This window comes from Dermacentor andersoni, chromosome 3 (genome assembly GCF_023375885.2).
Source record: "Dermacentor andersoni chromosome 3, qqDerAnde1_hic_scaffold, whole genome shotgun sequence".
Lineage (NCBI taxonomy): Eukaryota > Metazoa > Arthropoda > Arachnida > Ixodida > Ixodidae > Dermacentor > Dermacentor andersoni.
In genome coordinates this window covers 70,987,726-71,002,362 of record NC_092816.1, presented here as the reverse complement: position 1 = coordinate 71,002,362, position 14,637 = coordinate 70,987,726, and the positions used below count along the sequence as shown (strand labels likewise).

Here is a 14,637-nt window from a genome sequence, read left to right as displayed (position 1 = left end):
CTGCTTTCACGTCACAAAGGTCCCGCCGGCCACCTAGTTGAAAAGCTCCGTCATTGTGTCATAAACGTGAGCATTATGCTTATGAGTGCGTAGTTGCGATAAATAGTCCTCCATGATATTTATCACTAGGTCCGTCATGGACCTTGTCCCCACGAAACGCTTCGCAGCATCGGCAGATGCGGGTGGCACGTTTCCATCCATGGAGGCTGCCATCTGCCCAACTCGCTGTCTCGGATCAGGGTCTGACTGTGAACGGAGACCCTCTACCTCCGCTGAGGCCAACGATCGTTAAGATGTCTATGACAGTTGGAGTTGCTGTGTAAACTCGGGTAAACTACCATTGACATTAACTGCCATCCGCTCATTGGCAGTTGAGAGTGCCCGTGTAAAGAGTGTATAAAGGCTTTCGCCATAAAAATAAGTTAAACAGCACATTTAGCGTAAAACGTCTGGCATTGCTCGTGGGGGGTGCGCCTACGCACGAAGCGTAATTCAATATGTAATTTGCGTCAGAACACTCGGCACGATGCCATATTTCTGGATTTCAATGAGGTAGCAATTACATGTACACTCCCGCCAGATTTTCGGCGTCTACAGCAAGCTGTAGGGGCGGCCGTGAGGTTCCACATTCATTTAGGTATATGTTTACTATATGTTTCCATGCAGGGCGTAGGTGCTATGCTACTCAAGCACCAAAGCTGCTCAGACCAGATCTTGAGTCAATTAGTTCTTTGGTTTTACGTATAAAACCACAATTTTATGATGAGGCACGCAGTAGTGGGAGACCGTAGATTAATTTTGACCCCCTGAGGATCTTTACAGTGCCGCCAGTGCACGGGACACGGGCGTCTTTGCGTTTCGCCCCCATCGAAATGCGGCCGCCGCGGCAGAGATTTGATCCCACAGCCTCGTGCTTCGCGGCGCAACGCCAAAGGCGCTAACGACATCTTACGTTCCTGACTGAACAATTCGTCAGTATTTTTGAGAATGACAACCCGCAAATGTCCAAGCCAATGACATTCACAGCGCATAGGCTTTATCCTAAATCTTCCCGGCCAATGAAACGGGGTGCCCCAACTATCACGCGCAAGGATTTGAAAATAGGCAAATACCACGTAGCTGGATAGAACCGAGGTAATGTTGTTTGCCGTCGCTTAGAGTTACATTATTTTTGCATTCCACCTAATTAAATAATTAGTCGTAATTATTCAGTTAGGTTCCAACTTGTGAACACCTCCACTGTGCAGTCACCGAAGCTAGAGCCCTGAGCGATCTTCACTCCGTTTGACTGTGTCAAGTGCTTTCTTCGCTCGGCCACCACCATATCCTGATCCACCATATCCACCATATCCTAGACGATTCCGGAAAGTCGCCCATGCGTTCAGATACGTGGAAGGTCTCCAGCGCCTCATGGCTACGTGAACAAGCGTCATCCTCACAAGGGACGACCACGGGAATGGACCCTCTCTGTAGACCGGCAATGGCCTCGCTCTCGACGTGCTTTGTCTCTGAAGGCTTCGTGACCTCGCACATTTTGTGCTCCTCCTTCACTGGCGCAACCGCAGTCCCTTCCAAAGAACAGACTTTGAACTCGTCGTTCGCGCTCTCTCTCGCACTCAACAGGAATATCGAAATGCCGGAGTAATGCACTCTTAGCTTTATCGTAATTCCTGAAGTCTGCATCGGTGAGGCGAGCCAAACAACATGATACGTTAGAGGGAAATACCCCCAACAAACTAATACCCATGTCACACGGGAAGGTTTAATGTCATTCGAATAGAATGGCATTCGATGCATCGAATGCCATTCGGTCTCTTGGGGTGCTACACAGTAAAATATAATGGAATTCTCAAATGAAAGCCATGACGATCTGGAACGAAATTTGTGAAATTGAAAGAAATTTTGTGGTTATTAAACGCGTTTAAGAACTTTTGCGAGTACTTCAACACGGACGAAACATCTTGACGCCATTTATTCACAACTAAAAGCACTTCGATCAACACATCCAATATGGCCGACCGCCGCAACAGACTCCTGATGCAAAGAGTAATAGCGCTTGAGCACAGGCCTTGGTGAAAATATCATCGCGGTAAACATAATTATTCCTTTTTATAAGTCTAAAAAATATCTTCTGACTTTGCTGATGCACGTATTAATTTTTCGCGTTGCCTGTCGCTGTTGTCTATCTGGGGCGGCCAAGAGTATACATTCGGTTTGAAATCGAATACGAATGAGTTCCTCTAAATCCTTTGATGGCAAATGTAATTCCATTCGAATGACATTAAATTTTCCCGTGTAAGGCCCTATTAGTGGGATTATATGCGAATGCCATTCGATTCGAATGACATTAAATCTTCCCGTTTGACAGAGGTATAAGAGGCCAAACTTCACGGTCGAGCTTTATCTTTGTGCATACCTGCTCGAAGGACAGAAAACATTCAATGCTTTCATCGTCCATGAAATTGTGCAGGCTAAACCGTGCCCGTTGAATCCTGAACTGCTAGATTTCCCTTCGAATTTCTTTCATTTCCGTTTCGTGCTCTTTGTCCCGCCTTATGCGTTCATCCTGCCCTTCCCTTCTGTGGTACTCTTTGTCCCACCTTACTTCATCTCCTTTTTCGCGTTCGCGTTCCGTCTGGCCCTGGATATATTCCCAAGCTTCCACGATATCCCCGTCATCTCTACCACTTGCCTCTATTACATCGATGACCTCCACCTTTATTAACTGCTTCCCACAGTCTATCCCGGATTCCCCGAATCTGGTGTTTAGGTCCGTTCTGCGCAATGTTTTGCTGTCCATGGCTAGCTTTCTTTTTCCGACAAGTTTCTCATGAATTTTAGTGTATAAAGAAAGTATCTTTCAACAACGCGTCTAACACCCTTGTTATTAGGACGAACCACGTTAAGCCTGTCAACTCTCAAGGAAAAAGGTCGTGCACTCACCACGCCGAAGTCGAAGCGCCGCGCAGGTTATCTCACCGCTGCCGTCCAATGTTGCGACCGGGGGTGCGAAGTTTTGTGGTATCCATTCAACATGGAGAGTAAGGTAACATGGGGCTGGACCCGATATCGAAGTCATTTGAACGCACAGGTTCATATTATGTTATGTACAAGTTTTGCAAGCACAGAAAATCAAGAAGTTCGTAATCAACTTCCAGCTTCCGATCTCTCCAAGCGTCGGTCTCACTTCTTAACCGCTGCGTTGTCATTTTCCAGTCGCCTTCCCCAAATCCGGTGTTAAGAGACACGGGTGACGTCATGTCCCACCAATCCAGAGGTTGGTAGACCTTTCGCTCTGAAGAGAGCTACGCACATCACTTTGAACAAGAGCGGAAGTGGGGAGGGGGGACACACACTGACCCTTTCTCCGACACGGACGTGGCAGTTTGGGCGGATGACACATGAAGTGAAGGAACGTTCCCTCCCGGCAATGCCACTCCTAGTTGAACTGGTCTTGGCAGTTTGTTCTATCGCAGAACCTCCCTGGTGGTCACTAATCATCACAGAGGACAGTTTTTACGAGGTCGTCAGCCCGTTCACCATTATCACGTTCTCCGTTACCGACTGTTGTCGCGTGGTAAACGGCCTATCACAACAATATCTTCTTTCTGTAGTGTTTTAAAATTATCTACTTGGACACCGTTTAACTCTATTCTCTTTGATCTTCTATTTTGTTCATACGATGCCACGTGGTTCTTCCAATGACAACGTGGCAAATAGTTATAGACACCCTAGGTGGTCTCCAAATCCACCTTCCAGTGATCGTTGCCAGTGAGTAACAATAACATGCATCGAAGGCTATTCGTTAGCGGTCTGCATGCGTCGGAAATAATTGCGGAGCCCGAAGCGCGCAGTGGCCGCCGTGCTTTCGAAATCACCTTATGACATATACATATAAACGAAATTGTTCGTGTATTTTCATAATTGAACTTGCATATCAGCTTTAATTTCAACTGGTGTTAGGCTGCTGAGCACGAGGTCGCGGGATCGAATCCCGGCCACGGCGGCCGCATTTCGATGGGGGCGAAATGCGAAAACACCCGTTTACTTAGATTTAGGTGCACGTTAATGAACCCCAGGTGGTCGAAATTTCCGGAGTCCCCCACTACGGCGTGCCTCATAATCAGAAAGTGGTTTTGGCACGTAAAACCGCATAATTTAATTTAATTTAATTTTTTTAATTTCAACTGCGCGACTTCAGGAACTTTTCCAAAGAAGCAAGGCAACCATGCATACAAAAGATTTAGCTCGGTAAACTGCAAAATCTGAAGACATAATGTGTTCGAAAAAACATACTTACGAACGCCAGTAGAGAACACAGCCGGAGCACGGAAGCGAACCTCTGCACTGGTCTTAGCAAAGGAAGGTGACTGACGTATACCGCAGGCTATTTCGTAGCACAACGACCTTTTCACAGCAGACGCAGCGAGAGTTAAACAGATGGCGGATCCATTCACGCGCCCTTTCGGCGCTAGAGAAATTGTACCTACTGCATAGTAGCGGCAGTCGTTTGTACTCACTGCCATTATTTTTTCATCGCGAAATAAAATTATTGAGTTTAATTAATGAATTTTTAAATAGTGCTCGAACCACAAACATGCCAATTACAAAGTTGTGGGGCACCTTAAGTAACCTCCGAATCGAGCATTTATTTCGTGCTGAAGTGTGCCTGGTTTGTTCAAAGAAAAAACTAAATCCCGCGAAATACGCGAAATGTGAAATAGATGCGCGCTCGCGCGCCGCTACGCAAGTGCCTCTAAGCAACCTTTAAAATATATACGGCTGCATTCGTTTATAGCCGCATCGCACAAGGCTTTGTCATGTAGGATGGCTCGAGAGGTTTCGCGTCCTAACTATAGCGTGATGAGATAAATGTCAGCATCTGCGGAAGCAAGAATGTTGTGCTCGAGAAAGAGGCACTCGGGATAGCTTTAACCTTAGCGTATCATGAGACAAAGCTAGAAAAGAAATTCAACCAATGTGTAAACAAGAAATGCAGTGGCAAAAGGGCACGGAAAAAGAAAAAGAAAAAAGGCAGCTATCGGAAGAACAGAAAAGAGCTACTCAGGAGTTTACTTCTATAAAATATGCACCAATAGCATGTAAGGCGCCTCAGCCACCCACAAAGAAACTTCCGAAGGTCCAACAGGTTCAGCCATTTACCCTTTTTGTCTCTTGAACTCCGGAAAAGAGGCAGAACGAGGCAGTTTTCTACCTATTTCTATTTTTGCCGCAAGCTTTTTTTTTTATGTAAGGATAAGGTGGCATCATGAAGGTGCGTTAAACACTCACTTTTTACACCATTTCTGAACGGTTATTTTCCACTGCCACTTATAGCACGTGCTCAAACAGGTCACCGTCTGAAGCAATACAGTACTTGCTTCTTTCCAGCACTTGTGCTGTTGCTGCTTGAAACAACTACGTTGGAATCTCGCGGCAGATTCTGCTTATTTTTACCTTAATTGCGTCCGGTGTGGTAGCATCGCTGCTATACACGTGATATTTCAAGTAGACCCACAAGAAGTCCAGCGCGGTGTGATCTCCGGCGACCTAGCAGGCCAAGCTACAGGTCCGTGCCGGCCAATCCACTGTCCAGGAAAAAGCTTGTCGAGCCACGCTCGACACTGACTACTCTATGCGCAGGATTATCATCATGTTGAAACCAGATGTCCCGAATGTGCGCAAGTGGAACGTTGCAACAGACGTTGTTCATGAGGCCCTCGAAGCTGTCGTTGACGGAGGGTTGCGTCGTTAGTGTGTTGTCAAAAAAGGTGGATCCGATGATGTTGCCATCAAAAATACCGCACCACACATTAAACGACCACTCGTATTGGTGTCGTGTTTGCGCCAGCCAGTGGGGATTCCGGTCACTCCAGTAGAGCGCGTTGTGGAGATTAGCTTGTGCGTTTCTGGAGAAATTAGCCGCATTCATCCAAAGCACGCGAATTCGGTTCTGCTTCGCATTTCGTGAAAATCCAATTGGCAAAGTAAAGTCTGTTTTTGAAATCTCTGTGTTCAAGTTTTTGTCGAAGATCTTCTAGATGGTACGGGTGCATATCACGTTTTCTTAATATCCTCCCCACTTATGACCTTGAGGTTCCTGCCTCCGCACTGGCGTCCCGCGCATACCGTGACGGTTAGCAGCACAAAAATGCCAAAACATTCCTTTCCGCTTCTCTGAACTATCGTCGCAGTCCTGTGTCGCTGTCTTGTGTAGCTACCCGTCTCGCCAAGGACGTCATACGTTTTAAGCATTGTTAACGGACTAGGGCATCCTCCACAATGCCACATCCGGAATAGTTTGACTGCCTTCCTCTTGTTGCCGTGCGCCACCGCCTTCTGATCATTTGTGAAGAGCATGACTGTCTTCTTGACGAGCAAGTCACTGGCGTGGTGCCGTTGAGATCTCCGATTATTATCTACGCACTGACACGTCAAGCAAAATTGATTTACGTAATCGACAACAGCATATGCTGGCCGTACAGAGACGCCAAAACGTATTAGACGGACATAGCTTGCACAATATTTGTTTCTATTGCCAAAGGGAACAAAAGGAACATGGGTTCCGGGCACGCCTATCTGCAGAACAAGAAGAATGCACAAAATTATAGTCCCAATTGCGCCGTCACTGTTTCCCGGTGTCGTAATCCACCATCCCACTCTCCGGCTCCGCTACGCTTATCAATGCGTAAGCGGGGTGTTTTCATGTTACCGCGACCATCACATATAGCGTGAAGCCTTGTATCGAGCTGCTTCCTCTAGTAAAGCCGTGTATCTGTGGCTATTCGCATGGTAGCGTTTGAGTAGCGCCGAGTGAACGCGTATCTATTTCGTATGTTGGATGTCTCGAGCGCTTTTGTTTTTTCTCGGAAAAACAACGAGGCAAAATTGAGCACGACACAAATGCTTGATTCGGAGGTTATTTGAAGTCTCCTACAACTTTGTCATTGATATGTTTGCAATTCAAGCAATAACTAAAGAGTTGACTAATTAAAAGCAATTAAGTAATACTTCCTCATGAAAAAATACCCACTGTAAGTACGACTGGGGCTACGATTTCGTAAGAGCTCTTGGGTTTTTTGAAATCTTAGCGCAAGTTAATCAGGGCACCCTATATATATATATATATATATATATATATATATATATATATATATATATATATATATATATGAAAAATGGGAAGCCCAACTTCGCGGTTATCTTCGGTTTATTTACGCAACAGTTTCGGTCGGTGTACCGACCTTTTTCAAGGGATACAATAAATTTTCTCAAGTGTCCTTATATATTTAGGTAGAAAATGACAACACACAAAAAAGAACGAAATGAGAGAAAATGGAGAAAGGCACAAAACGAAAAAGAAAGTAAAAGGCCTCAGGGAAGAGCCTAGTTACTCGTTGGTAACGGGGTTACTCACTAGACATTCGATACCCCCCTCATCATTTGTAGTGTACAGGTCGCTTACACGGTGCCCGTTACGCGTGCTTTTGTATAATCGACGAATACGCAAGCCATCTTGTGGTGTGCTGATCAAATTGAGCAGAATGCTTTATGAAATGTTAGGCGACAATAATCTTTGACTTCATTGTCTCTTAGTGGCACCCGTACACCGGCGTTGGAGTTCTTGAGGTTAGGCGAGCGAACTTCTTTCCCCTTGCACGATGTGCGGGTGAGGATAGAGCGAGGGTGAGGAGGAAGCGCAGCGCGCGCTATTTTGCGCGGCGTAGCCCCGTAGCAGGCGGCGCACGAAGTGTACCTTCCGGTGCACTCTCCGGTGCCACCGTCAGAGCATGTAAGGAGCGCGCGCGAAGATGTTGCGATCAAGTGAGCGAGCGAGCAGGTGAACACCGGGAGAGGAGAAGCGAGAGAGGAGGTAATGACGTCACATCCGCTCAGCGAGGCAGAGGTTCAGTCACTGTCAGGCAACTGTTTTCATTAATTAACCGGTTAAATATCATGCCACTTCCTCGTGTGTGTGTCTTTAGTGACGTCATCATTTCCGCTTTCTACTTCAGGGTTTCCAGGAATTTCTCCAAAGTCGTGCTCACGTGGCGTGTCTCTAAAGTCTACGATTATGTGCTTTGGTGTGCGGTAATCAGTGATTTCTATTGATTTTTAATTCCAGACACTTCAGTAGCTCAACTTCTAACTATACTTATGCTGTAGAATATATATAATAAAACCCATGAATTTTCTACTGTACTTTTTCTTTCATATTTTTGTTTTGTGATTTATATTGAATTTCGTCGCCGGTCGTCTCAAGAAGTGAACCGGAAGTGCTGCGTAAGAAACAAGAGTGTTACTCGGTGCTCGTACCATAAACACAAAAAGATAAAGAAAGAAAACTTGAGGGCTAAAAACTTACTCCTTGGTAGTGGGGTTATTCATGGTGAATATGCGGGGTCATTCCCCTCATCATTGGTAGTGTTCAGGTATTTGACGCATTCCCTAGGACGGGCTCATGGGATGAGAAGCGGAAGAGTCGGCATGGAAGAGCAGAGTGGGCATGGAAGTGCAGCAATGAATGCAGCCGCCTTTGACATCATCCTGTTTCGTTATATAGGTTCTGCTCATGCTGTTCTCGTGTATGCGCAGTAGCAGCTGCGCATATGAACCAACATCTTTCCGGGGTGCCGTCACCTTACATCAAGAGCCACGTGCCGTAGCTCGACTTGAACACTGTGCGGAACCTCTGTTGCCGGGATGGTTCAGCGACGCTGACACGCCCGTGCTCTACGTTCCTTGGCAAACCTCATCACGCATCAACAGCGCTCTGAAGCATCTGCATGCCCGCGTTTACACTCAGTGGGCATAGAAAGGCAGCAATGATGCAGCCACTTCTGACACTGTTCCGTTTCGTTATACAGGTTAGGTCATGCAGTCCTTTATGACGTAACAAATTTAGCAATCCTTTCTTGCTTGTACTTCCATGCTCAAAAGTGTTATTTTCCTTGGTGTTCGAGTGCATTTATGTGACTAAAATTCTTTGCCTATCCGATAACAATCAGTTAAAACCTGGCCTCCCCAACGAAGAGGCAAGCAAAATACACAAAGAACTCATTTCCCTTATAAAAGAGAGAGAGAGAGGTAGCAAAGAGAGGAAAGGCAGGGAGGTCAACCAGATGAGCGTCCGGTTTGCTAGCCTACACTGGGGGAAGGGAAAGGGGGAACAGAAAGAGGAAAGCGGCATAGAGGGAACACTGGGTGTGCATGCAGTAAAGCGCCTTGAAATCGGTCAAGTCCAAGCAAGTGGCCTGCTGATACATTGGACTAGTGCTTCCTCGGCCACGTTTGCTCCTCGTAAACGTGCTGCAATACCTTATGCTCCCGGTACTAGCGAGGCCTTAGCCCGTATACTTCGTTCTTTTGATGTGCACGTTGCATATGTGCAAGCGAAAAAAGTGAAAAACGTGCTTGTAAATGTCAAAGACAAACTTCCGAAAGACAGGTATCCAGGTGTTGTGTGCAATATTTTGTGCAGACTGTAGTAATTTCTACATAGGCGAGACGGGCAATTTTCAAAGGCACATCAAGGAACATTGTCATGACTTGAAAAATCAAGTTTCTTCTAATGCCCTTGCCCAGCATTTTGTAACAGAAGGAGATGATATTGACTAGGGTAGTGTGCATGTGCTAGCCACTGAAAGTAATCTAACCTCGCATTTGCATCTCAAGTCATTACTAATCCAAACTACTGATTCCACGCTGAACCGCAATGATGGCAGCCTTGCTTCCATTTATGCCCGCTATTTGCGCCATCTATGCACATGTACATAACCATCTCTCCGCTTTCGTTCACTTTCATTGTGAACAAGGGCCCGTATGAGAGCCGAAACGTCTTGGTTTCTTTTCTTTTAATGCCTTCGGTCGGCGTCCGTTTTACCCTTGACTAAGACCGCCAGTCACTGAGTCAACTTCCCGTAACCGAACATCGTCCCAACAAATAGTGCGATGGAATGGAATGGAAAACTTTGTTTCTTTAAGATATTAGCGAGTTGAGGACGAAGTCTTCATTCTTGAAAACTTTGGGTCCTCTTCAGCCTTGGGTGGGCCCCTAGTCCAGGGCACCACTGAGTCGGGCCACCTCGCTTGCGTGTGCTATGAGGGCCCTTTGGACCCCTAGCTCGCAGCTGGTGAGCCGGCTCTCCCATTGCTCCGCACTTGGTGTTGTATGTTTGTGGAATGTCTTGTTTCTCTCGCATTCCCATGTGATGTGATATAGTGTTGGCCTTGCTCCGCACCACGGGCATACGCCGCAATATTGTGTGGGGAACATCCTGCTTAGTACGTAAAGATTTGGAAAGGAACCCGTCTGCAGTCTACGCCATCCTGCGGCTTCCTCCTTCGTCAACGCTGTGTGTGGTGGGGGGTATTGGAATCTTCGCCCCCTATATAGGTTTAGCAGCTCTGAATAACTGTCCCCGCAAGTAGTCTGAGGCTCTCCCGGGGGGACTGAGGCGCCCGCTCGGATGGTGAAGCCTCGAGCTAAGCTGTCCGCCCCTTCATTGCCCTGAATCCCTGCGTGGCTTGGTATCCAGATTATGTTGTGTGTAGGTTGTCCTTCATAGAGCGGTGCTCTACTAAGGATCTTGAGTGCCGTGCTGCTTATTCTACCCCTGATATAGTTTCGGCACGCCTCTTGTGAGTCTGTTAGGATGTTGAGGGATTTTCCTATCCTGTATCCTTCCTCTGCTGCCAGTGCAACAGCTATTTCCTCTGCTTCGGTTATGTCTGATACCGCTGCCGTGAGACTCGTGATTAGTTTGCTTTTATTATTAGCTACTACCGCTACTGCGTGTTTCCTGTGTTCTTTTGGATAGAGGGAAGCATCTGTGTAGAATGTGTTGTCTCTCTGCCCCATCGTTCTTTCGTAGAATTCTGCCCTAGCCTGTCGCCTGCTGGTATGGAGATTGGGGTCCATATTGCGGGGGACAGGTTGTATACGTAGTTTCTTCCTTAGCAGGTCCGGTATTATTGCCCTACTACTTTGCGGTTTTTCTATTTCCCAACCCAACTTTGTCAGGAGCGCCCTTCCTGTTGTTGTGTTACTGAGCCTTCGCGCTTGTGCCTTGAGCTGGCATTCTTTTAGTTCTTCAAACGTATTGCTGATTCCCAGTTGCATCAGCTTGTCATTGGATGTGTTTCTTGGGAGATGAAGGGCTGTTTTGTATGCCTTCCGAAGGATTGCTTCGGCTTGTTCTCTTTCGGCTTTGATGGTTACATGGTACGGCAGGGAGTATGTGACCCGGCTGACCACCAGGCTGTTGACCAGCCTGAGGGTATCTTCCTCTCTCATGCCGTATCTCTTGTGCGCAACTCTGCTGATCATGCGGCCCACTTGTCCAGCTGCTCTACTCAGCAGGCAGAGGGTGTGGCTGCACCTCCGGCTGCCCTGCAACCACATGCCGAGGATCCTGATCATTTTCTGTTCCGGAATGTTCTGGCCTTCGATTTTTACTTCGAGTGGGGCATCTGTTGGGTGCCTTCCCACTCTGAGGAGCTCAGACTTCTCCGTGGAGCATCTGAGGCCTCTTTGCTGCGTATATTCCTCGATGCAAGCGGCGGCTTTCTGTAGCGCTTCTTGCTTGTTCCCTAGTGATCCTTCGGTGGTCCAGATGGTTATGTCGTCTGCATATATGGCATGACTGATGCCCTGGACTTCGTTGAGCTTCTTCGCAAGGTTGACCATGGCGATGTTAAAAAGTATCGGCGAAATTACCGAGCCCTGCGGAGTGCCCTTGCATGGCGTTTGAAAGGTGCCGCTCCGCAGGTCTCCGAGGCCTACAGTCGCTGTTCTATCTGTGAGGAAGCTTCTGACATAGGCGTGTACTTTCTTCCCGCAGTTGGTAGTGTTGAGTCCTTCCATAATGGCGGCGTGGGATACGTTATCAAAGGCCCCTTTGATATCGATGGCCATGACGACGTTCTCCCCGTTTTTCGGCATTGGTTCGAGTACCTCTTCTTTTAGTTGTAGCAGGATGTCTTGGGTGGATAGGTTTGCCCGGAAGCCGAACATGGTGTTGGGGTACCACCCTCCGTCTTCTAGGTGCGTTTGAATTCGTCGGGTCACAATTTTCTCAAACAGCTTGCCGAGGCACGATGTGAGCGAGATTGGCCTGAGGTTTTCAATTTGTAGTTTCTTGCCGGGCTTGGGAATCATGACCACCACGGCGTGTTTCCACTCCGCTGGGACTGTTCCGTCTTCCCATAATTTGTTGAGGTAGATGGTAAGTTGGTCTACTGCTTCTTCACTTAGGTTTCGTATTAGCGAGTTGCGAATCTTGTCCGCCCCTGCCGCCGTGTTCTTCGTGGTTGCTCGTATGGCTTCGACAACTTCTTCCCTTGTGATGGGCCGGTCTGTTGTGGGGTTCTCCTCTCCTTGGTAGTCGCCTTGATAGCATTCCACCGAGTCTTTCCCATAGCATTTTTCTCGTACTGCTTGGAGTAGCTGGTCTTCGGTCCCTTCATATTGGTGAATTAGTCTCTGAATAGATTTGCTGCTTTCTGTTTTGCTTTTGCTTGGGTCCATTAGTGTTCTGAGGATCTGCCACGTTCTAGCTGTGCCGAGGGTGCCATTCAGGGAGGTACTAAACTGTTGCCACCCCTGTCTCGCTAGCTGCTTTGCATATTCCTCCGCTTGCTGTGTTATTTCAGCAATTTTCTTCTTTAGTTTCCGATTTAGTTTTTGGCGCTTCCAGCGCTTGGTTAGGCCCCGTCGTGCCTCCCATAGTCTGAGGAGTCGCTTGTCCACTTCCGGCGCTTGTTCTGTTCGATCTACCTCTTTGGTGTAGAGGTCCCTGATTTGCTGGAGTTGTTGGCTCCATTCTTCTACTGAAGTTATATCCCCTTTTAGCTGTTTGCAGTGGATTCGGAAGGCGTCCCAGTCTGTTAGGGTTGCCTTACCAATTTTCCTCTTGATGCTTTCTGCTTCCGTGCTGATCCTAATGATGTAGTGATCGCTTCCCAGATTTTCTTGCAAGTTTTCCCATGTCGCTTGCTTGGCGCCCCTGACAAAAGTTAGGTCGGGACATGTGTCCACACTGACGCTATTCCCCTGTCTAGTAGGTTGGCCCTCATCTGTGAGTAGTTCGCAGCCTATGTTTTCTGCTGCTGCACAGATGCTGCGTCCCTTTTTGTCTTCAGTTCTGCTGCCCCATTGCGGGCTTTTTGCGTTAAAATCCCCGGCTATTATCAGGGTGTTCTGTCCCGCTAGCTTTTTTGCTTCTGTAAAGAGTTTGATGAAGTCTCCCCTATTTTTAGGTGGGCTGTATAGATTAACTATGAAGGTACTTTTAGCTTTCCGCTTCCTCTTGGGGATTATCTCGGTTACTATGTGTTCAAGCTGTGTATTCTCGAATTCTTTGTGTGCAATGGTGGTGATTTTGTTGCTAATTAGAGTAGCTGTTCGTCCGTTCTCCTGGCAAGTATATCCTCTCAGGGCTGGAACACAGTTTGTCTCTTGTAAAAGTATTATATCTGGTGGGGTTCCTCTAGTGTTAATGAACTGCTGTAGGAGCCCTTGTTTGCGCTTGTAGCTCCTGCAGTTCCATTGCCATATCTCTAGTTGGTTTTGTCCTGCCATGTTGATGTATTAGAGTTCGCGTTCGTTCCCTGGGATTCTGATCCGAACCTGCGCTCATTGTAGAGCCGGTCTCTGGCGTCGTTTACAGTTTTCTGTGTGTTTTGATTCTTTACATAATTTCGAAAGCTCTGATCTTGCATGGCTATCTTTTGATTTAGCTGCTGCATTTGCTGTTGCATTTGCTGTATCATTGTTTTCAAATCGTCTATTGGGGAGGTTCCCCCTTCGTTAGTCTGTAAGCTTCCTACGCTCTGCTGCGGGGGTGAGGATGGCCTGACAGGCGGAAAACCTGCTTTTCGCGTCTCTTGTATTTCGGCTATTAGTTCACTTATTTGTTTTTTGAGTTGCCTGTTTTCCTCACGGGTCTGTTCCTGTTCCCTCTTAAGATTATTAATTTCGGCAGTAAGCCTTTTTTCGTTTTCTGTTTGTGTGTTTGTGTTGTTACTGTTGTGCGGAGCAAAAAGCGTCTTGGGAAGGCCGGCTCCCCAGCTCACCTTAACTCCGCCGCTCTTCTTCTGTAGTTGCTTCGGCTTCGCCCAGATCTGCTGACCGCCCAGGGGTGGGTAGGACTCGTCCCGCTCCCGGCTCTGGTCCTGGTCTCGGCTGCCACTGCGGCCCCGGCTGCGGCTCCTCGACTCGCTCCGGTAGTCGCCTCGCTTCTCCTGGTCTTCGTTCCGGAACCAGCGTGGGCGCCGCGCTCCACCTCTGCTTCGGCTGCGGCCGCGTCGTTGCTGACCCTGGGGTCCCCATCGTAATTCGCTTGTTGTCTTTAAACGTTGCTTGCAGTCCTTTGTGCCGGCTGCGTGGGGCTCCCCACACAGCAGGCACTTGGGTGTGCATTGATGGTGTTCCTCTGGATCCTTTTGGCCACACTGCCTGCAGGTCTTGATCCCGGGAGTTGGGCAGACGTCTGACCGGTGTCCCTGCTGACAGCAGATGTAGCAGATCTGTCTCGTTGGTCTGTAGGGATAGCACCACATTTCTCCCCCATAGTACAGAACTTGCTTGGGGAGGGTGGGGCCATCGAATGTGATGACGGCAGTGCTCGACCGGCC

The 14,637-nt window shown here is 47.8% G+C and overlaps 1 protein-coding gene across 4 annotated transcripts in view; it reads right to left on the bottom strand.

The window, feature by feature from the left end:
- Positions 1–4,355, bottom strand: part of LOC126545538 (beta-1,4-N-acetylgalactosaminyltransferase bre-4-like) — a 75,714-nt gene extending 71,359 nt beyond the window's left edge. For 3 of the 4 annotated variants that reach the window (XM_055062128.2, XM_050193456.3, XM_055062135.2), the window contains exon 1: positions 4,301–4,355. The gene's annotated coding sequence lies outside the window, so the exon portion shown is untranslated. Of the gene's footprint in view, positions 1–2,943; positions 3,347–4,300 lie in introns of those variants that run through there. The other variant, XM_055062124.2, reaches the window with a different exon arrangement.
- Positions 4,356–14,637: the final 10,282 nt, after the last annotated feature.